Consider the following 21,888-nt stretch of genomic DNA (forward strand, 5'->3'; position numbering starts at 1 on the left):
TGAAGGTGCACAATAAAGGCTTATATAGCACACTTGAAGAGGTGAATATGGTGCCCTAAGGCTGTAGAGCACAAAACTGAACTCTTTATACAGTATATGGCATGCAGGCAGAATAAGCAGAAGACTATGGGCCTGATTCAGAGCCGCTCGTAAGCGGCCGCTCGTTCGTTCCGAGCAATGTTTGCACAACTGCGCATGCGTACGGATCGTAATACGCATGCGCGAACCAGTCAGTGCGGCCAAAAATCGTTTGTTCGCTAAACAGCGAATGCCTGCTATTTTGAGTGACAGGAGGAGGCGTATGTGGGTGGTAACAGGGGAAGGTGCTTGAAAACGGGGAGTGGAGATCAGAACGCAGGCGTGCTTAAAGTTCAAAACGGGCGTTTTATGGGTGTGCATAATTAATACAGCAGCGTCATTGACCACGTCACTGGGTTATTTTATAGTCAGAACTGCTCGCAAGATTGTGGTAGGAAAAACCAACCACAAGAATAGCGAGTAGTTCATGCTGGTCGATGTACTCGATTAATCTAATAAATAGCGGACATGACGTAGGAGGCGTGCGGCCAGGGAGCGTAGTTTTCAAAAAAACGACCGCATGTTTTGTACGCTCGTTCAGACCTAGAGGCGTGAACAGACCGCAAAGAGCGAACGGTTCATTTGAATAGCCACCCCTTTTTTCTGAATGAGCGAGCGCAAATAGTGTCCGGCTCTGAATAAGGCCCACTATACAAACATGGGTCACAAGGAGGCAGCAAACAAACAGTCAAAGTTCCATGCATTGATCACGAGCAGGCTGCAAACAAATGAAAAAGAACCACTGGCAGCAAGAGACACAGGGAACTGCAATGACCAGCAACAGACTGTTGGAGAGTGGAATAAAAGACCTGATGAACAGGTGCAGCTGATGAAGATTAACTTCTCGCAGGTAAGATCACCATAGGTCCAGAATAAGAGAGCTGAGTCCAGGCAGCAGCCCCCAATGGTGAACCGCAGTACTGCACAGACCAAGATGTACAAAGCAGAGTCAGAACACTTGTCACCTTGGGTTATCTCTGTTGGAACTGTAACTACATAACCCACACAATAACCTTACATGTGGCCTGTTATGTGCCAACGCCCTATAAACTACAATTAGTTGGCTAACTACAAACTCAGGAACTTAACTGTCTCTTAACTTAGTGTATACAGAAAGTAAAAAATAACATTGGCATGGAATAGTATAATAAATTACTAGCGCTCATATTCTGCAAATTCCCCTCAATTTCAAATAATACAAACACTGCATCAAATGTAACAGATACAGTACAACGGTATAGACAAATATGTTTAATTCCTTGCACTTATACTCAAATAATATAGGAAGAACAAGACCAGGAAGGTGAATTTTGCCTGTGTCAGTACTGTTTGTCTAACGTCAGAGGTTGGGGACTGGATAGCCACAGTACACCTGCAGTCACCACTTTTCCCTGGGAGCTGGACAGGTCCATTCACATCAAGGGCTGCTATATGGGAAATCAGTCTCTTTACACCTCACCAGACAAGTTTACTCTGGTTTTAAAGATTTGTCTTGGTGAGGTTGGTACTAATAATAGAGTTTAGTGCCCTTTTCATCACTGCCTTCAATCTCTTAGGCCTAATGCCCACCTAAAATTGGGTCTCCTAAGTTTGGGTCCTAATGCCCTGGAGCCTTAGACCTACTACCTGCTTACAATAGGCATCCCAAATATGGGGTCTAAGGCCATGGCCTTCAGCCTAGTGCCTCCTAAGTATAGGGCCTAATAACTTGGGCCTAGTGCCCACCTACAACCCTGGTGGTTTTGGAGGAACTGTCACATGTTGGTCCCCACTGGGGAGCTACCTGCTCTGAGGTCTTCAGCAGGACCAAGCCAGTGACTGCAAGCTTCTCACTCTTCACCTGAGGTGCATGGCCTCCCATACCCTCAGGGCTCGGACTGCTTAAGCTCTATTGCAGTGACTGCTATGTCCCCAGGACTGCTGGCATCTTCAGCTGCTGCTCCGTCTTCCCCACCTGCATCTAGTTTCTTCAGGGCTTCTCTTCGGTCCTTCTTCTTTCCTTACCACCATAAAACAGCCACTCGCCACCTCACGCCAGCTATTATAAGCCAGCACCGAGGGGCAGGGTGATCATGCTGCAAGCCGGGATTGGCTTGCACATAGTGTTTTTTTCAAAAGGTATGCGGCAAGCCTGCATTGACTCACTAATGGCACCTTTTGTGTTGCCTGACCACCCCATTACAGCTGTATGGATTTCTTGATAATCAGACCCATTAAGATCAACATATCCCTTGTGTTGCTAAATAGTCTATGTACCGGCAGCAATTGGGAGAATGGTAGACCTCTGAACTGTTTTTGAATGATAGCAGGTTGGTGAAAGTAGTAGCTTTCCACACCTTCAGAGCTTCAGCCAGCATCAGTCCCAAATTTCACCTGGTTCGCAGCAGCCTGCTAAAGCTCTTTTGTGGCCGCATGTACCAGGTGAGCCTGGGCTGAAGCTACCCGAAGCCCTGGGAATGCAAGAGGTGAAGAGTGAGAAACTTGCCATCGCAGGTTTGTCTGGACCAGGGCGAGATCCAGATGAAGACCTCAGAACAGGTAGGGCCCTAGTGCAGAGCAACCTGTGAGAGTTCCACACACAAGTAATATAGACAATATTCTATTTTGGAGAGGAACATTACAGGCATTTGAAACATTAAGACATATAATTTGACATCCAGTTCCATAAAAATAACCTGTACAGTAGACTAAAATTCAGATCATTTTCTGGATGTTATTATCACCAAAGTGTCCGCATCCATTTATGTTAAGCCTACAGACAGAAATCTACTTTCAACATCCAGTTTTCATCCAAAAACAGTTCTCCTAATTGTTACCGCTATATAGACTATGTAGCAGCACTGAGGATATGTTGATCCAAATGGATCTGATGATCAACAAAATCATACAGCCAAAGCGGGGCTGTGATATGCGATTCTCACTTGTCCCCGCCCTGCGTGGACTCCAGTGGGCCTGAAACTGAAGATATTCAGGTCCCATCAATCAGCATAGTGCCTCCTGAAAAAGATGCCATGTGCAGGCCAATGTTCTTGTGTAAAATTTAAACCTTGCATCTTCACGTGTAAAAAAAAAATGTTCTCTACAGCAAACATATGCATTGGTAATTATGATTGGGCCACATTTGACTCCATCGCAAACACCGCTATATGTAAATGATAATTACCAACAATGTAAAAAGTCATGTTTACATAATACCATTTCCAGTAACTCGAGAAAAAAAAGTGATGTCTAGACTGTTGTATAGGCTATTCCCAGATATCAGTTGTCTAGTAAGCTGCAACCCCTCATAATGTATGGAGTTATACAGGCTACTAACATTGTTATATACTTATGATAAAGTTGTAATGGTTGTGTCTGTACGTAGAATTGTTTTTGGAGAAATGTACTCATTGGGACTGTGTATGAACTTTGGAGACAAAACTAAATTCAGATCTTTTGTCTGTCCCAGGATCATGCAAAAACAACGGGATGAATTTGGATTGCGTTTTCAATATTGTATAGCTCAGTCACCTAGAAAGAAATGGAAGTACAGTATGTCTTATCTCAATGTGACATCAGGGAGAGGAGCAATAAAGGAAAAACGAGATGCTTGACACTCGGCGCGTGCAGTGCGCAGGCTCCTCAAGTTAAAATGACTAGATGTATATAAAAATATATTTTTGGGGACAAATATACTTTTAGGGACTGTTTATGAACTATGGAGGTGAAATTTTTTTTATTAGAATTTGCACAGGCTCCTCAAGTTCAAAATGACTATGTATATGAAATATATATATATATATATATATATATATACATATATTGCACACCCTGAACACAAACTGTTATATACTGTATGTATGCATATATAAATACATAGACATAAATCCAATTCTATTTCCCAAGTGTGGAAAAATAGAGGGCACTCATCAGAGTTAAAGTATCACTCTATTCAATCATTTATCTTCATGACAAAGCCAGGTATTAAAGTTGTCGACGTTTCAGTCCCAGAGGACCTTTATCAAGACTCCAACATCACAGCATAATCACCATTGTGTATATCCGAAATTCCACAGAACCAGTCAATACACATAAGTGTAATAAGAACCCTCATTTATACCCCCTTTACTTTGTAAAGTGCGCCAAACAACATCACCTCGCCGGGCAGGGATGCGGTAATGGATGCTGATGAGGCCGGAGGTCGCATCGTTGAAGTGTCCGGTCTCTAAGCAACCGAAGTTTCCAGCACACAAGGCGTCATCGCTCCCAGGCGTGGCTAACATTACAACGACCTGTTAGAGACGGGCCAGGGAGTCTCTTGCCTCACTCTGGTTTCTGTGGCAACAGCCGGGGATACCTTGGTTGTACCTGCATCATAAATGGGGGCATGGCTAACAATCCTGTCCCCTGATAATATCTGCCGTCCAGAAACCCAAAAGAATAACAGTAGAGTAACAATCACACCAAAATCACAATGGTAGTCTATGGATACTATTAGCAAACACGTTACAGTTCTGCAGATTTACATAATTACAGAGGATAAATATCCATTATATCATATGTAAAATACGTGTGCTGTATCAAGAGACCTCAAATGATCCGGACAAGTGAAGCATCATATAAATGGAGTATATCTATGGGCACGCATTATATCATTCCACCAATCCTATGGCGATCACACCTTTATAACCATACATGTATCCATGAAATACATCAATCTTACAACCTAATAATCACATGTATATACCTAGATATACCAAATCCAACTGGATCATGAAATAAGGCATCACCACAAGGTAAACCTCGGTATAAATGAGGATGAACAAAAAGAGAAAATGTACAAAAAAAAAGCTAAGCAAAAAACAATTAAACACAAAGTCATAAACAATCACTATATTAGAATGATGACACATCAGACCTATACAATGAGTATAACTCATAAATCAAAAGGCTTTCATTTTAGAAATATATTCAAGGTGTTGGACTCATTAAGACCTCTAGGGGTCATATTTCCAAGTTTATTAATCCAACAAGACTCCAATCTTCATAGCTGTAATGCCCTGTCACCTCCTCGAATCGGAGGAGGCACCCAATCAATGAGCCGACACTTTACTGTAGCAACTTGATGACGAAACTTCAGACAGTGCATCGCAGCAGACTTATCCGATGTCCCTGTATTAAGAGCTTGAGTTTGCCATCCTATCACGGAAACATCTCGTAGTCATTCCCACGTAGCACAAGCCACAAGGATAGGTGAGCAGATATTTTACATAATCCATTGTGCATAAATTTATATTTAATCCGCAATTTCCGACTTGTCAAAGTGTGCTGAAAATGAGAGCCCATCTGTATAGCTCCATGTGTAATGCATCCTGTGCATTTAAACACCCGGGTTTCTGGTTACGTAACCATGTCTGGGAATTATCCGGTGTCAGTCTTGCCATAGGTCTCAGTAGCTTCTGTTTTAGGTTTGGTCCCATTCTGTAAGCCATCAATGGTGGAGCATCACCTATAGATTTCAAGGCTGGGTCCATAAATAATATCGGCCATTGCTTCTTGATGCTTTTTTTGACCAAACTGGATTTGGCATCATATGTACTAATGTAAACCATACGTTTATTGGTCATGGATATACAAGGTTGCTTAATACCCTGCTTATAGCATCCTCTGGCTTTTGAGGCACCTCTGTATAGTCATCTTGTTATATCCATGTTCTAGAAATGTTGATGTCATCTCAGCTAGCTTGTTGCTCAGTGTTCATATCATCAGTATTCTTCCTTAGTACCCGAAGGTATTGTGAGACAGGTAAACAATTTTTTTAGATGGGTGGGATGAAAGCTCGAAGCTTGTAAAAACGTATTCCGGTCCATTTTTTTTCTTGTAAAGAGCGGTACCCAACCCTGTACCATTATATTTATATATATATATATATATATATATTAGGGGTGAGCGGGTTCGGATTTCTGAAATCCGAGCCCCCCCGATCCGAGTCTGATCCGAGTCAGGCTCGACTTTTCCCGCCTGACTCGGATCTGAAATCGAGGCAAAACGTCATCATCCCGCCTTCCGAGTCTCGCGGGTTTTGGATCCTATATAAGGTACCCGCGTCGGCGCCATTTTCTCACTCGGCTGTGGACAGTGAAGAGGGAGGGTGGGAGTTAGGGCTGTGTAGTGTAGTGTAGTGCTGCTGTTGTCCACTACTTCAAAGTCCATAGGGGCTGGCTGTGTTGTGCTGTGCTGCTGTTGTTAATAGGGGCTGTGTCCACTACTTCAAAGTCCATAGGGGCTGGCTGGACTGTGTTGTGCAGTCAGTTCTCCATAGGGGCTGTGTCCACTCCAAAGTCCTGTGCAGTGTCCCAGTCCTAAAGGAGTGCTGTAGTGTTGTCCAGGGGGTGCTCTGTCCATCAGGGGTGCTCCCCCCAAGTGCTAAAAAAATAATATATTTTCTGTGTTTGTGAATTGTGTGCGCAGTAGTCGCACGTGCATCAACAAAGTAGTGCCAAGCGTGCGCCTGTGTCATAAGTAAAGGGCCGGCTGGCTTGACCGTTAAGGGTGCTGTAACCCCCAAAGTACACTCCAGTCCAAACCAAAAAAAAAATTATTTTCTGTGTTTGTGAATTGTGTGCGCAGTAGCCGCACGTGCATCAACAAAGTAGTGCCAAGCGTGCGCCTGTGTCATAAGTAAAGGGCCGGCTGGCTTGACCGTTAAGGGTGCTGTAACCCCCGAAAGTAAACTCCAGTCCAAACCAAAAAAAAAATTATTTTCTGTGTTTGTGAATTGTGTGCGCAGTAGCCGCACGTGCATCAACAAAGTAGTGCCAAGCGTGCGCCTGTGTCATAAGTAAAGGGCCGGCTGGCTTGACCGTTAAAGGGTGCTGTAACCCCCGAAAGTACACTCCAGTCCAAACCAAAAAAAAAATTATTTTCTGTGTTTGTGAATTGTGTGCGCAGTAGCCGCACGTGCATCAACAAAGTAGTGCCAAGCGTGCGCCTGTGTCATAAGTAAAGGGCCGGCTGGCTTGACCGTTAAAGGGTTCTGTAACCCCCAAAGTACACTCCAAACCAAAAAAATATATATTTTCTGTATTTGTGACTTGTGTGCACTGTGGCTGCACGTGCATCAACAAAGGAGCAGCGCCAAGCGTGCGCCTGTGTCCCATAAGTAAAGAGCCGGCTGGCTCATTTCTTAAAGGGTTGTGTAACCCACAAAGTGCACTACTCTCCAGCAAAAATAAAAAAATATTTTCTGTGTTTGTGTGCGCTTTAGCCGCACGTATATATATCAATATAACATAAATGGAGGACCAAACTTTCTCCGATAAAAATAAAATAGGGAAAGATCAAGAACCACTTCCTCCTAGTGCTGTTGCTGCTGCTGGGAGTTGTTCATCATCCCAGAGAGGAAGTAGGAACATCACTACTTTTACTAAACAATTGACCCTCCAACAGTCCCTAGTGATGAGGATGAAGTACGACAGCAGTCATCCTGAAGCAAAACGTATAACTGAGGCCTTGACTGCTATGTTGGTGTTAGACGTGCGTCCGGTATCCGACATTAGTGCAGTGGGATTTAGACAATTGATGGAGGTAGTGTGTCCTCGGTTCCAAATCCCGTCTAGATTCCACCTGCATCCTCAAAGCAGCAGCGACAAGCGTGCGTCTGTCTGTTAAAGGGTGGTGACACCCTCAAAGTGTGCTACACAAACAATTAAAATATTCTACTTTTTTCTGTCTTTGTGAATTGTGTGGGCTGTAGCCGCACCTGCATCCTTAAAGCAGCAGCGACAAGCGTGCGTCTGTCTGTTAAAGGGTGGTGACACCCTCAAAGTGTGCTACACAAACAATTAAAATATTGTTCTTTTTTTTCGGTCTTTGTGAAATGTGTGGGCTGTAGCCGCACCTGCATCCTTAAAGCAGCAGCGACAAGCGTGCGTCTGTCTGTTAAAGGGTGGTGACACCCTCAAAGTGTGCTACACAAACAATTAAAATATTGTTCTTTTTTTTTGGGTCTTTGTGAAATGTGTGGGCTGTAGCCACACCTGCATCCTCAAAGCAGCAGCGACAAGCGTGCGTCTGTCTGTTAAAGGGTGGTGACACCCTCAAAGTGTGCTACACAAACAATAAAAATATTGTTCTTTTTTTTTCGGTCTTTGTGAAATGTGTGGGCTCTAGCCGCACCTGCATCCTTAAAGCAGCAGCGACAAGCGTGCGTCTGTCTGTTAAAGGGTGGTCTAACTCTCAAAGTGCTCCAAAAAATAAAAAACTATTTTTTTAATGTGTTTGTGACTTGTGTGCGATGTAGCCGCACTTGCATCCTCAAAGCAGCAGCGACAAGCGTGCGTCTGTCTGTTAAAGGATTACATCGGTGACAGCATCCAAGTAGGCATGTCAGACAGTCCGTACCTGTACTGGCAGGAAAAAGAAGCAATTTGGAGGTCCCTGTACAAACTGGCTCTATTTTACCTGAGTTGCCCCCCCTCCAGTGTGTACTCCGAAAGAGTGTTTAGTGCAGCCGGGAACCTTGTCAGCGAAAGGCGTAGGAGGTTGCTTCCACAAAATGTGGAGAAGATGATGTTCATAAAATGAATTATCAACTCTTCCAGGGAGACCAGCCTCCAGAACGTACAGAGGGACCTGTGGTTCCAGCAGGGACGAATTAATACTCTATGAGGATGAGGATGTACACACTGAAGAGGGTGAGGAATCGGTGGATGAGGAGGATGAGGATGACATCTTGCCTCCGTAGAGCCAGTTTGTGCAGGGACAGATAAATTGCCAGCTTGTTTTGTGGGGGCCCAAACAAACCAATCATTTCAGCCACAGTTGTGTGGCAGACCCTGGCACTGAAATGATTGGTTTGTTAAAGTGTGCATGTCCTGTTTATACAACATAAGGGTGGGTGGGAGGGCCCAAGGACAATTCCATCTTGCACCTCTTTTTTTTTCTTTGCATTATGTACAGTTTGGGGCCTAGTTTTTCAATGCCATCCTGTCTGCCACTGCAGTTTCACGCCTAGATGGGTCACGTGTTTGTGCCGCCCACTCGTGTCGCTTAGCATAGTCATCCAGCTACCTCGGTGCAACCTTTTGGACATAAAAACACTATTGTGAGGTGTGAGGTATTCAGAATAGACTGGAAATGAGTGGAAATTAAGGTTATTGAGGTTAATAATAGCATAGGAGCAGAAAAACCTACAAATTCTGTGATTTTAGCTGTTTTTATGATTTTTTTCAAAAAAATACAGATCCAAAACACAAAACCCAGAACCCAAAACACGGAAGGGTGGTTTTGGCAAAACCAATCCAGATCCAAAACACGAAGAAAGATCCAGATCCAAAACCAAAACACAAAACACGAAAAGTGGCCGGTGCACACCCCTAATATATATATATTATATATTCGTTAAATCAAAGTAATCATAGTGTACTCATTCTAATATGTGAAATGGACTGGGCTATCTAGAGTATTCAGATGGGTCATTATATCTACAAAACTTTCTTGAGTGCCGCACCAAATTAAGGATACATCATCAATGAAACATTTAAAGAAAATAATCTGTCCCCAGAACAGTGGGAATATATTTTTAATCTTGTACTCAGCCATGTAGATGTTGCATAAATTGATGCGAGATTAGATCCCATCACTGTCCCAGAGCATTGCAAATAAAAATCCTTACCATACATGAAAAAATTATTTACCCCCAATTCTGTTATTTCCAATATATATTCAATTGGAGGATGATTTGTGGAGTGTAAAGTTAAATCTGCATCAGTCAGCATTTCCCAAAGGGCATTAAGTCCATCACAGTGGGGAATTATGGTGTACAATGAGCACACATCCATTGTGACCAAAAACATCAATGGGGAGGTCTCTAATACTCTTTAATTTTTCTAGAAAGTCCCCAGTGTCCTTAATGTAACTTAAGCCTTTGGTCACAAAGGGTTGCAATATGGTGTCTATGTATACCGATATGTGTATATATATAATCTCAAAATCAATTTTTCAGGAAAATCCAACTATATATTAAGCACTAAACAGGCAGCTTATTTTGACTCATGAAGTTGTAGCATACATGTCAATCCATTAGATGGTGCACCAAGACAATTACTAAATATCATAGAGTCACTGCTCATGTTACTTACAACCTTTCAGTGTTACTGTTGGTCAAGTGGCTTACTCATGAGTTGTTAGATACAAGCATATTTTTTTTGTGTTAATCCCTGAAGGAAAAACTGCAAATATTGTTTACCAAGACATTTTCAGATCAATGTCTACAATATAAAATATACATCACAATATTAGATGCCACTTCTGTCTTTGTAAAATTAGTTTTACTGAGCAATAACAGACATGCACACAAGCTAAGCTGCGGGCAAATGCTGATAGTACATAAAAGTCAATGATCAGATATTTGAGATTTTCCAAATCAATAAACATGTTGTAGTGTCTTTTAGGAATGGAGCATTGCACTCTAGATTGGAGGAAGAAGTCCAAGCTGGTGGAAATTGGTTGGAACAAAAAACCTTGGACTGAGATAATGGGTCTTTCCAATGGTTCCTGCAGGTTTATGTGAATCTTAGGTATGGCATACAGCAAGGACCTAATGGGAAATTCTCAGACCAAAGCCTTCTTAACTTGGGCTAAAATGACTGATGTCTATATCTAGCTCTTTGTTAAAGCACATCATTGTATATGAAAGCAATGGGATGTAGTCAATAGACTGTGGAAGCCCAACATGTCTATATCCCGACTGTGGAAGCCCGACATGGGACTTAAGATATGCGCAAAATACCGATGCCTATCTTAAACCTGTTGCATGAATGCCGAAGGACGCAGGACCAAATGAGGTAAATCCGGGCATCCTTAGCAGTTAGCCACGGGGGGAAGGGATAGGTTTCGGCACTCACAGGGGGACTTAAGGTTAGGAACCCCCCCAGGGAGGGTTAGGTTTAAGGTGCGGGAAGGGAGGGTTAGGTTTAGGCACCCCTGGGGGGGCTTTGGGTTAGGCACCGCCAAGGAATGGTTAGAGGGGGGAAAAGGGTAGGGTTAGGTGACTTATATACGCCGTTTGTATTCTCCTGCTGTCGGGCTTCCACTGTCGGTATTTCACACCCAACCCGAAAGCAATAACCGATATATTTTGGAATATGAAAATTCTTTAGCGATTTCCTGCTTATGATCCCCATTGTCCTGTGCCACTATCGAGCCCCCCTTCTCCGCCAACCTAATTGTAATGTCAGACTGACGTCCAAGATTCTTCAAATCCATAAATTCTTCTTTAGAAACATAGAATTTGTCGGCAGATAAGAACCACTTGGCCCATCTAGTCTGCCCCTTTTCATGTATCCTTTAGGCAACTTCAATCCTATTTGCTCCTTACATCTCTCTTAAAGATATATACTTATGCCTATCCCAAGCGTGTTTAAATTATTCCACCATTTTAGCTTCAACCACCTGTGATGGGAGGCTCTTCCACTTATCCACTACCCTTTCTGTGAAGTAATTTTTCCTCAAATTTCCTCTGAGCTTACCTCCCTCCAGTTTCAGTGCATGTCCTCGTGTTCTTGTACGTCTCTTCCTTTGAAGAATGCTTCAAATACCCTTCATGTATTTGAAAGTTTCTATCATGTCCCCCCTTTCCCTTCTCTGTTCCAAACTATACATATTCAGATTTTTAGTCTTTCCGGGTAAGTTCTGTGATGTAGGCCATGCACCATTTTAGTTGCCCTTCTTTGTACCATCTCTAATGTGTCTATAGCCTTCTGGAGATTTGGCCTCCAGAACTGAACACAATATTCTAGATGAGGCCGTACCAATGATCTATACAGTGTTATTATCACTTCTTTTTTCCTGCTACTGATTCCCCTCCCTATGCAACCAAGCATCTGACTTGCCTTCCTCAAAGCTTTGGTGCATTGCTTGCCTGCCTTTAAGTAATTTGAAATGGTGACTCCTAAATCCCTTTCCTCCTCTGTATTTTCCATTACAGTGTCCTTGATAGTAGTGTCCTTTAGGTTATTGAGACCCAAGTGCATGATTTTGCATTTTTTTACATTAAACTGTAGTTGCCATATTCTTGCCCATTCATCTAGTCTATCCAGATCCTCAGTCATTTTTTTACCCCTCCTGGTGTGTTTACCCTGTTGCATACTTTTGTGTCATCTGCAAAAAGGCATACTTTCCCTTTAATATTATTTGCAATGTCACCAACATAGATATTAAAAAGCATCGGCCCAAATACAGATCCCTGGGGTACTCCACTGGTTACCTTTCCCTTCCGTGAATATACTCCATTTACTACAACTCTCTGTTTCCTATCCCGCAACCAAGATCTTATCCATTCAACAGTCATAGAATCCAATCCCAAGCTTTCCAGTTTGTTTATCATTTTGTGATGCGGGACAGTGTCAAAAGCCTTACTAAAGTCTAGATAAGCTACATCTATGGCCCCCCCTTGATCTATTACCTTTGTCACCCAGTCAAAAAAGTCAATACGATTTCTTTGGCATGATCTCCCCTGAGTAAATCCATGCTGTTTGGGATCCTGTAAATCAGAGGTTCCCAACCACGGTCTTCAAGGTACACTATCAGTCCAGGTTTTAAGGATAGCCATATATGAGCACAGGTGACTTAATTAGTATCTCAGTTATTTTGATTTAACCATCTGTGCACAAGCATGGATATCACTAAAACCAGGACTGTTAGTGTGCCTTGAGGACCGAGGTTGGGAATCACTGCTGTAAATGGTTGAATTTGAGATATTCCACCACTCTTTTTTTTAATAGTGTTTCCATTATTTTTCCCACTACTGATGTAAGGCTCGCTGGTCTGTAGTTATTTGCTTCTTCTTTGCTGCCACTTTTGTACAGTGGTATTACATTTGCTCTTTTCCAGTACTCTGCAATCACTCCTGATACTAGCGACTGATTGAATAATTCTGTTAATGGTGTTACCAGCACCCCTTTAAGCTCTTTTAGTATCCTTGGATGTATCCCATCCGGCCCCATTGATTTATCCACTTTCAGTTTTGACAGTTCTGTTAGGACCCCCTCCTCTGTAAATGTACTTTCATGTACTTAATTTTTATGAATACCTCTGCAACTTAACTGTGGCCCCTTCCCCTTTTTTTCTGTAGTGAACACTGAACAATAATAATTATTTAGATGATCTGCTATATCTTTGTCTCCCTCGATCATGCACTTACTCTAAGTCTTTTTATTCCTCCATTTAACTTCCGCCTTTCACTTATATACTTCAAAAAAGTTTTGCACCCTTTTATCTACTGACTGGGCCATTTTTGCCTTAGCTTCTGCCTTTGCACACCTAATCACCTTCTTAGCCTCCTTCCTTCTGGCAAGATTCACCTCTTTGTCGTTGTTATTTTGGGTCTGCTTATATATCCTAAAGGCCATCTTTTTTAATTTTTTAGAAAGGTTAAATACTGCATACTGACATCCTGAGGCTTGATCAGTCTCCTCTTTGTCCACAAAATTAGTGAAATTGTTAATAATTAAGATAGGTAGACACGGGTGCCATTAAATACTTGTAGGGAAATGTCCGACTCAGAATCTTCTCTGTGTTTTTTGACAAAATATTATTTCTATTTTTTATTTTAACTATCACTAGAGCTTGAAGGTTTCAGTTTTCAATGTGAATGTATCAAATAGTGTGGTGGGGACAAAAGTGAACCCCTTACTGTGTCTTCCGTTTCAGTTAATGGGGTCTTATAGAGGTTAAATATAACTTTTTCTTCAATCAAGGGTTCTTTATGTTGCCTATTGTTCCTCCTTGTGTATATGCGTTTGAGCCTTTTTTTTTAGCCCTTTGCGTCTCTAAAAGAAACTGTTACAGTATGTGCCCGGAGTGTCTCTGCTGCCTAAATTCTCTACATATCTTAAGGAAGTAGTGGAATCTTTAGAGGTGTCATGAAATTGATTAATTTTATAGCGACATCTAGAAACCTTTACATGGAGTATTACGTTGCCCACCAGTAATCCAGCCATAGATGTTATGTGTGGCATACTCTTTATTCACCTTTTATAATTTTTGACATTTCAATGTAATTAAAGGGTCTTTTTACTAAGCTGTGTTAGGAGCTGATTGGCTAGTACCTTACCTCAGTTCACATTATCTCCTAACTGCCATGTCACAGGCTGTGTTTGAAAAATGACAGGAGCTGATTGGCTAGTACCTTATGTCCATTCACTTTATCTCCTAACACAGCTTAGTAAATAGACCCCATGGTCTCTTTAATAGCTCTCAACTTATATAATTAGTTTAGCCATCCAGTCAATTAAGCTGTCGCCAACCAATGTGTTTTTATTAATTGTCTCAAGGTCTGTGATTTTGGATTTAGTGGTAACAGCAGATGGTGGTGCTCATTAACAGGACATAGTGGTATACGGTTTTGCATTATTTGGAACAACAAAATAAGCATTAAGAAGCCATTATGGTACAAGAACTCTTCAGGCAACATTGACTGTCCACTATTTCACTTTAAAATCACAGGAGCCATTCATATATACTAAGCACAGCTTACGCTCAATTTAGCTACATTAGGCCTCTAATAAGCCCCACAAATACAAGATCAAGACAATAGTTTGCCTGTTATATGACTTATTTATCTGGATATACTTTTAAACCTTGGCTTCTCATGTCTTACTGACTACAGTGGGGTTGATGTAGAGTTGAATGCAAGATAGTCATTACATCTGCATTGCATACATTGATACAAATGTGGATATTTTTACCCATATAAAGAGTTGTACCCATCTATGCAGCCAAATACGCTTGATTTCATAGCTGACATCATCAAAGCGCACTTGTGCCAATCTTAGCACTGGTTCAAGAGATCGATCTATAACGGGTTGGGCTCCAAAATAAGTTGCCTAACCCACCGTTCCCTCAGCCTAACCATCCCCCTGCAACCTAACCCTAACCCTGCCCCCTGCAGACTAACCCTCCCCCTAGTGCATGAGTCTTCAATCTTTGGCCCTATAGCTGCTGTGGAACTACAAATCCCAGGATGCCCTGCCACAGTTTTAGCATGCTGTTCTATCATAATGGTGGCAGGGCATGCTGGGATGTGTAGTTCCACAGCAGCTGGAGGGCCAAAGGTTGAAGACCCATGCCCTAGTGCCTAACCTTAATACCATCTGGATGTCAGTGGTTGAGATTCTGGCGCCAGGATTCTGACTGCTATTGGGATTCTGGCGGCAGTATTCTGAGGGCTGGCATCCCGACTGCCAGGATGTCAACTCCAACCCATGTGTAACAGATGTATCATCACATATGCTGAACTCCGCATAGCCCACAGTTGTGACAATACACCATCGCTAAACTTTGCCTACGTTACTACCCAGTTATGCTCTTCAGCTGCAAGTGTAGATGTACTGTAACTGAGTTGCATATGACTCATCTGCATTCAACTTTGCATTGACCCCAATGTCTACACGAGGTACAATATATATATATATTAATGTTACATAGTTATATTCTGTAAAATATATACAGTATACAAGAAACATGTGATATGTCTGATCATTATTTGATAGAAATTGGGCGAGGGAGAAAACTGAAGCAACCACAGAAACTAACAAAATTTGATCTTTTCCTATATAATTCTTCATATATAGATTTTTACTAGAAGCTGAACAATCAGGCTCCGTGAGCATGAGCACCTAATTTTAACAGTATTGTGGCACTCCAGAGCAGTCCTTTTACTATTCATTTACACAAACAGAAGTGCCAGATTGCTAGGCAAGCTTATATCTGTAATTGTAATGCTGGGCATACACTGCCAGATAAAATGCCTGTCAGACCGATAGAAATTTTATCTGGCAGCCTGTCACCTTGCAGATATTGCGGGCATACACTGTGAGTTATCTGTGTATTGGCCCCGATATCTGCTCTCCGCCCCCGGGGAGGAGACATTTCCCCGTTCCTTCCTTGGGAAGGAACGGCAAATGTCAGCCGCAGCTGGGCATACACTACCCGATGTGGGCAAAAGTTAACATACAAAATATCGCATTGGATGGGCATGCTGGATATTCCAGCATGCCTGACCGATCCATATTTTACCCTTGGTCACCCGCACACACATTGCGATTATCGGGGGATCCGCTGATATCGGGTGGATCGCCCCGATAATTGTTTAGTGTATGCCTGGCCTAAGTAATGGTGCTGCAATCTGATGATAGAAGTAATAATAGTAACAATATTTTATATTCACAAAAAAGAAAACAATTACATTAAAAAGTAACACAATTTATTAGAAGGATGAGAAAAAAAATATACAGTAAATAAAAAGCACCTACAGTATATATGGCATGGCCAGTTGACAATTTGGTTACTTATGACCATATTAAGCTAAGCATTGAAGCATGTATTACTGGCAAAAACCTTATATATTCAATTAAAATATGATACAAATATATTGGAATTGAGTTAACAAGGTCGGCTATCCAGAACATTACATTACTAGTGACCAGTAGTATACTCGAACTTGTGAACCACAGTATGTATTTGTCATACATCTGGCCCCTGGCAATTCGAGCCAAATGATTAGGAATGACCATAGCTGAACATTTTAACAGGAGACTGCCCACCAAAACACCTGAGTGTCTGTCACATGGGTTACACATCATCGCGTAATTACAGAAATGACATCCCACTAAGTGGCTGAACAATTTAAATGTATTATCTACAGTGAAAATTTATATGAATAAGAATAGAATCTAAATATGATCTAAATACTTGTGAAAATAAAATAAAAAAATGTATAAACAATTGGCCTCAATCCAAGGCACTCAAACATCTGCCGTGCCTTTGGTATGTGACCACACTATTTCTTAATTTAAAAAAAAAACACACTCAGAAATATGAGCATTGCTATATATATGTATATATGTGTGTGTGTGTATGTGTGTATGTATGTATGTGTATATATATATATATATATATATTATACTTTGGAAAATAGAGCACACTCACCTGACTATAACCACCACAGTGACAATCCACTGCTATATATATACCCTAACCACTTGCCAAAAGTACCCACAGATGATTGCACAGGAAGTGACATCATCACAAGTCTGTCTCAATGTTCCACTGATTAAACAACTCCATAGCGTCACTTCCTGTTTACATGCACTCGTGGCTGGCAATGTAGGAAACCTGAGTCTGTCACCAAGGCAACAAAGCTAACAAGCAATCAGGGCCAGCTGGCCTTGTGGGAATCATGGTGACCAGGTGAACAGCAATCTGACTCAGCAGTGCACATACCACTTCCTGACCATAGCTCAGCTGTGGGTACTTCTGGCAAGTGGTTAGGGTATATATAGCAGTGGATTGTCACTGTGGTGGTTATACAGTCAGTGGACTGGTTGTCTTTGCCTGAAGAAGGTCTTATCTAGATCAAAACGTTGCATCTTTGTATGTTCATATGATATAACTATTGGAATAAATCCCTCCTTTTCTTTTTACAAGCTCTGGTAAGTGCGCTCTTTTTTTCAAAAGTTTGTATTTGTGGTGCCCCTGGATGGGGTAATCTCTGAGGAGCATCCCAGCAATTGGAATATAAGTGGGACTACAGATCTGACCAAAGACGAGAGAACAAACAGGTTGAAACTAACACGTCTAATAGCGATTTTGAATTCGCCATTCACAAATCTGATGATAATCTGGAAACACAAACACCCCCTTTAGGGGCAGAGAATATTGCTCAAGGGGAGACAGTCATAAAAGGACACCCACCCATCGGCAGAGGCATAAGAGGACAACCCTCCAAAAAGAAAATCTGATATGTAACGTCTCTTCGCGGATTCTATCAGACATCGAAATCAGTGTCTTAAATAAGGGCATCTCTTATGTTCCCACTTACACACATAGCGACCTAAAGTGGCTCGTTGATTTACATAATTTCTCACGTAACCTCAGGCTACAGGAATTTTTTCAAACCAACACACAAATTGAAAGCCACAATCCTTTCGCTAAGTTTCTGTCTGTTCGAAGCAAATCAACCTTCTACCCACAGTCCTTTAACTCTTCATTGAAAACATTCAATCGCCTTATGGACGACTCTGTATCCAGATACAACAAAGCACCCAGCAAACAACATTATAATCTGACACTAAAGGAAAAGACCCCGTTAAAGGAATTGAGGACCTCATCCAGAGACGGTCGTTGTGGCCACTCGGTCGTACGCTACCGATGTTCGCTAAACTGCGCATGCATAAATTTCGCAATACACATGCGCAAACTAGCTATTACCATCAGAAATTGCTCTTTCCTTGAACACAGCCAGGTCGTTAGTTTGAGTGACAGGATGAGGCGTTTGTGAGTGGTAACAGGGGAAGGTGCTTGTGAAAGGGGGAGTGGAGATCCGAACGCAGGCGTGCCTGACTATGCAAATGGCGTTTTATGTGAGTGCATAATTAACTAAGTAGTGTCATGGCACATGTGACATGGGAGGTTTTTACACTGACTTGATCGTCATGCTTAAGAGTGGGTATGGTCAACCTTAAGCTCTACGACCAGCTCCGATGGTCTTGATTAATCCTTATATGTCCGGAGATGACGTGTATTGCGAATGAGAAGGGGGCGTGTTTGTAGTCTTACAGCCGCATCCTCCCCTCGCTCGTCCAGCTGACGATCTCATCTTAACGACGCAACTTGCGAGCACTTCATTTGCATATCCAGTCCCTTTTACCTTATGACCGAGCAGCCACAAAGACCGACTCTGAATGAGGCCCTGAGTGCCTACAGGGACATTATTATATGCCCTGCTGATCAGGGGGCGCCATTGTTGTCCAGAATTTGAGCGATTACATGAATGAATTAGAAAGACAATTAGCAGATTTAAATACGTATCAATTACTGGCAAAAGATCCCACCAATGACTATAAGAGGGAATTGAATCAGATCCTTACTCATGCAAAACAGGATGGAATAATTAGTGAAAAGTTAATGATAGCTCTGACTCAAGAATTCCCAGTGGTACCTATAATATACACCATACCCAAAAATCACAAATATCTCCAATCTCCCCCCGGTCGCCCAATTATATCGGCGAGAAATTCCCTTTGCCAACCGATTTCCATGTTTCTCGACACTATACTACAGCCACTAGATGCATCTCAACCATCCTACATCAAGGACACCACGGCATTCCTTCTGTCATTACAAATGATCTGAGACGTTCCCACGGGCACACTCATCTGTGTGATGGATGTTTCAAGTTTGTACACCTCGATTCCACACAACCATGGAATCAATACTATGAGATCATTTATTGAACAACAACAGATGACAATTCTTGACAAAGATTTTTTTCTTACAATTACTCAATTTGACTCTTTCACGCAATTACTTTATGTACAATGGCAAATTCTTCCTAAAAGTATCTGGATGTGCCATGGGCAGTAACATAGCTCCAAGCTACGCCAATGTCTATATGTTCAGAGAGGAACGAGGATATGTTTTTTGAGAATTAAGAAATCAGCAAACACATTCTCATCTATATGATATATATATATGTTAGGGGTGAGCGGGTTCGGATTTCTGAAATCCGAACCCCCCCGAGCCCCCCCGATCCGAGTCCGATCCGAGTCAGGCTCGACTTTTCCCGCCTGACTCGGATCTGAAATCGAGGCAAAACGTCATCATCCCGCCTTCCGAGTCTCGCGGGTTTTGGATCCTATATAAGGTACCCGCGTCGGCGCCATTTTCTCACTCGGCTGTGGACAGTGAAGAGGGAGGGTGGGAGTTAGGGCTGTGTAGTGTAGTGTAGTGTAGTGTAGTGTAGTGCTGCTGTTGTCCACTACTTCAAAGTCCATAGGGGCTGGCTGTGTTGTGCTGTGCTGCTGTTGTTAATAGGGGCTGTGTCCACTACTTCAAAGTCCATAGGGGCTGGCTGGACTGTGTTGTGCAGTCAGTTCTCCATAGGGGCTGTGTCCACTCCAAAGTCCTGTGCAGTGTCCCAGTCCTAAAGGAGTGCTGTAGTGTTGTCCAGGGGGTGCTCTGTCCATCAGGGGTGCTCCCCCCAAGTGCTAAAAAAATAATATATTTTCTGTGTTTGTGAATTGTGTGCGCAGTAGCCGCACGTGCATCAACAAAGTAGTGCCAAGCGTGCGCCTGTGTCATAAGTAAAGGGCCGGCTGGCTTGACCGTTAAAGGGTGCTGTAACCCCCGAAAGTACACTCCAGTCCAAACCAAAAAAAAATTATTTTCTGTGTTTGTGAATTGTGTGCGCAGTAGCCGCACGTGCATCAACAAAGTAGTGCCAAGCGTGTGCCTGTGTCATAAGTAAAGGGCCGGCTGGCTTGACCGTTAAGGGTGCTGTAACCCCCGAAAGTACACTCCAGTCCAAACCAAAAAAAAAATTATTTTCTGTGTTTGTGAATTGTGTGCGCAGTAGCCGCACGTGCATCAACAAAGTAGTGCCAAGCGTGCACCTGTGTCATAAGTAAAGGGCCGGCTGGCTTGACCGTTAAGGGTGCTGTAACCCCCGAAAGTACACTCCAGTCCAAACCAAAAAAAAAATTATTTTCTGTGTTTGTGAATTGTGTGCGCAGTAGCCGCACGTGCATCAACAAAGTAGTGCCAAGCGTGCGCCTGTGTCATAAGTAAAGGGCCGGCTGGCTTGACCGTTAAAGGGTGCTGTAACCCCCGAAAGTACACTCCAGTCCAAACCAAAAAAAAATTATTTTCTGTGTTTGTGAATTGTGTGCGCAGTAGCCGCACGTGCATCAACAAAGTAGTGCCAAGCGTGCGCCTGTGTCATAAGTAAAGGGCCGGCTGGCTTGACCGTTAAGGGTGCTGTAACCCCCGAAAGTACACTCCAGTCCAAACCAAAAAAAAAATTATTTTCTGTGTTTGTGAATTGTGTGCGCAGTAGCCGCACGTGCATCAACAAAGTAGTGCCAAGCGTGCACCTGTGTCATAAGTAAAGGGCCGGCTGGCTTGACCGTTAAGGGTGCTGTAACCCCCGAAAGTACACTCCAGTCCAAACCTAAAAAAAAATTATTTTCTGTGTTTGTGAATTGTGTGCGCAGTAGCCGCACGTGCATCAACAAAGTAGTGCCAAGCGTGCACCTGTGTCATAAGTAAAGGGCCGGCTGGCTTGACCGTTAAGGGTGCTGTAACCCCCGAAAGTACACTCCAGTCCAAACCAAAAAAAAAATTATTTTCTGTGTTTGTGAATTGTGTGCGCAGTAGCCGCACGTGCATCAACAAAGTAGTGCCAAGCGTGCGCCTGTGTCATAAGTAAAGGGCCGGCTGGCTTGACCGTTAAAGGGTGCTGTAACCCACAAAGTACACTCCAGTCCAAACCCAAAAAAAAATTATTTTCTGTGTTTAGCCGCACGTATATATCAAATCGATATAACATAAATGGAGGACCAAACTTTCTCCGATAAAAATAAAATAGAGAAAGATCAAGAACCACTTCCTCCTAGTGCTGAAGCTGCTGCCACTAGTCATGACATAGACGATAACATGCCATCAACGTCGTCTGCCAAGGCCGATGCCCAATGTCATAGTAGAGGGCACATACAATCCCAAATGGCAAAGTTCAGGAAAATGACCTTGAAAAAGACATTTAAATCAGCTGAAGAGAAACGTAAACTTGCCAATATGCCATTTACGACACGGAGTGGCAAGGAACGGCTAAGGTCGATCCCTAGTATGTTCATGACTAGTGGTTCAGCTTCACATGACGATGGAAGCCCTCCTCCCACTAAAAAAATCAAAAGAGTTAAGCTGGCAAAAGCACAGCGAAGAACTGTGCTTTCTAAGAAGATATCACAAATCCCCAAGGAGAGTCCAAGT

General features: G+C 42.6%; 1 long non-coding RNA gene across 1 annotated transcript in view; it reads left to right on the plus strand.

Annotated features, from left to right (window-relative positions):
* The window catches only part of LOC148504740 (uncharacterized), a 92,070-nt gene that overhangs the window by 58,217 nt on the left and 11,965 nt on the right, over positions 1-21,888 (plus strand). The gene's annotated exons all lie outside the window — the stretch shown is intronic.

This window comes from Taudactylus pleione, unplaced genomic scaffold (genome assembly GCF_031769625.1).
Source record: "Taudactylus pleione unplaced genomic scaffold, aTauple2 ptg000457l, whole genome shotgun sequence".
NCBI lineage: Eukaryota > Metazoa > Chordata > Amphibia > Anura > Myobatrachidae > Taudactylus > Taudactylus pleione.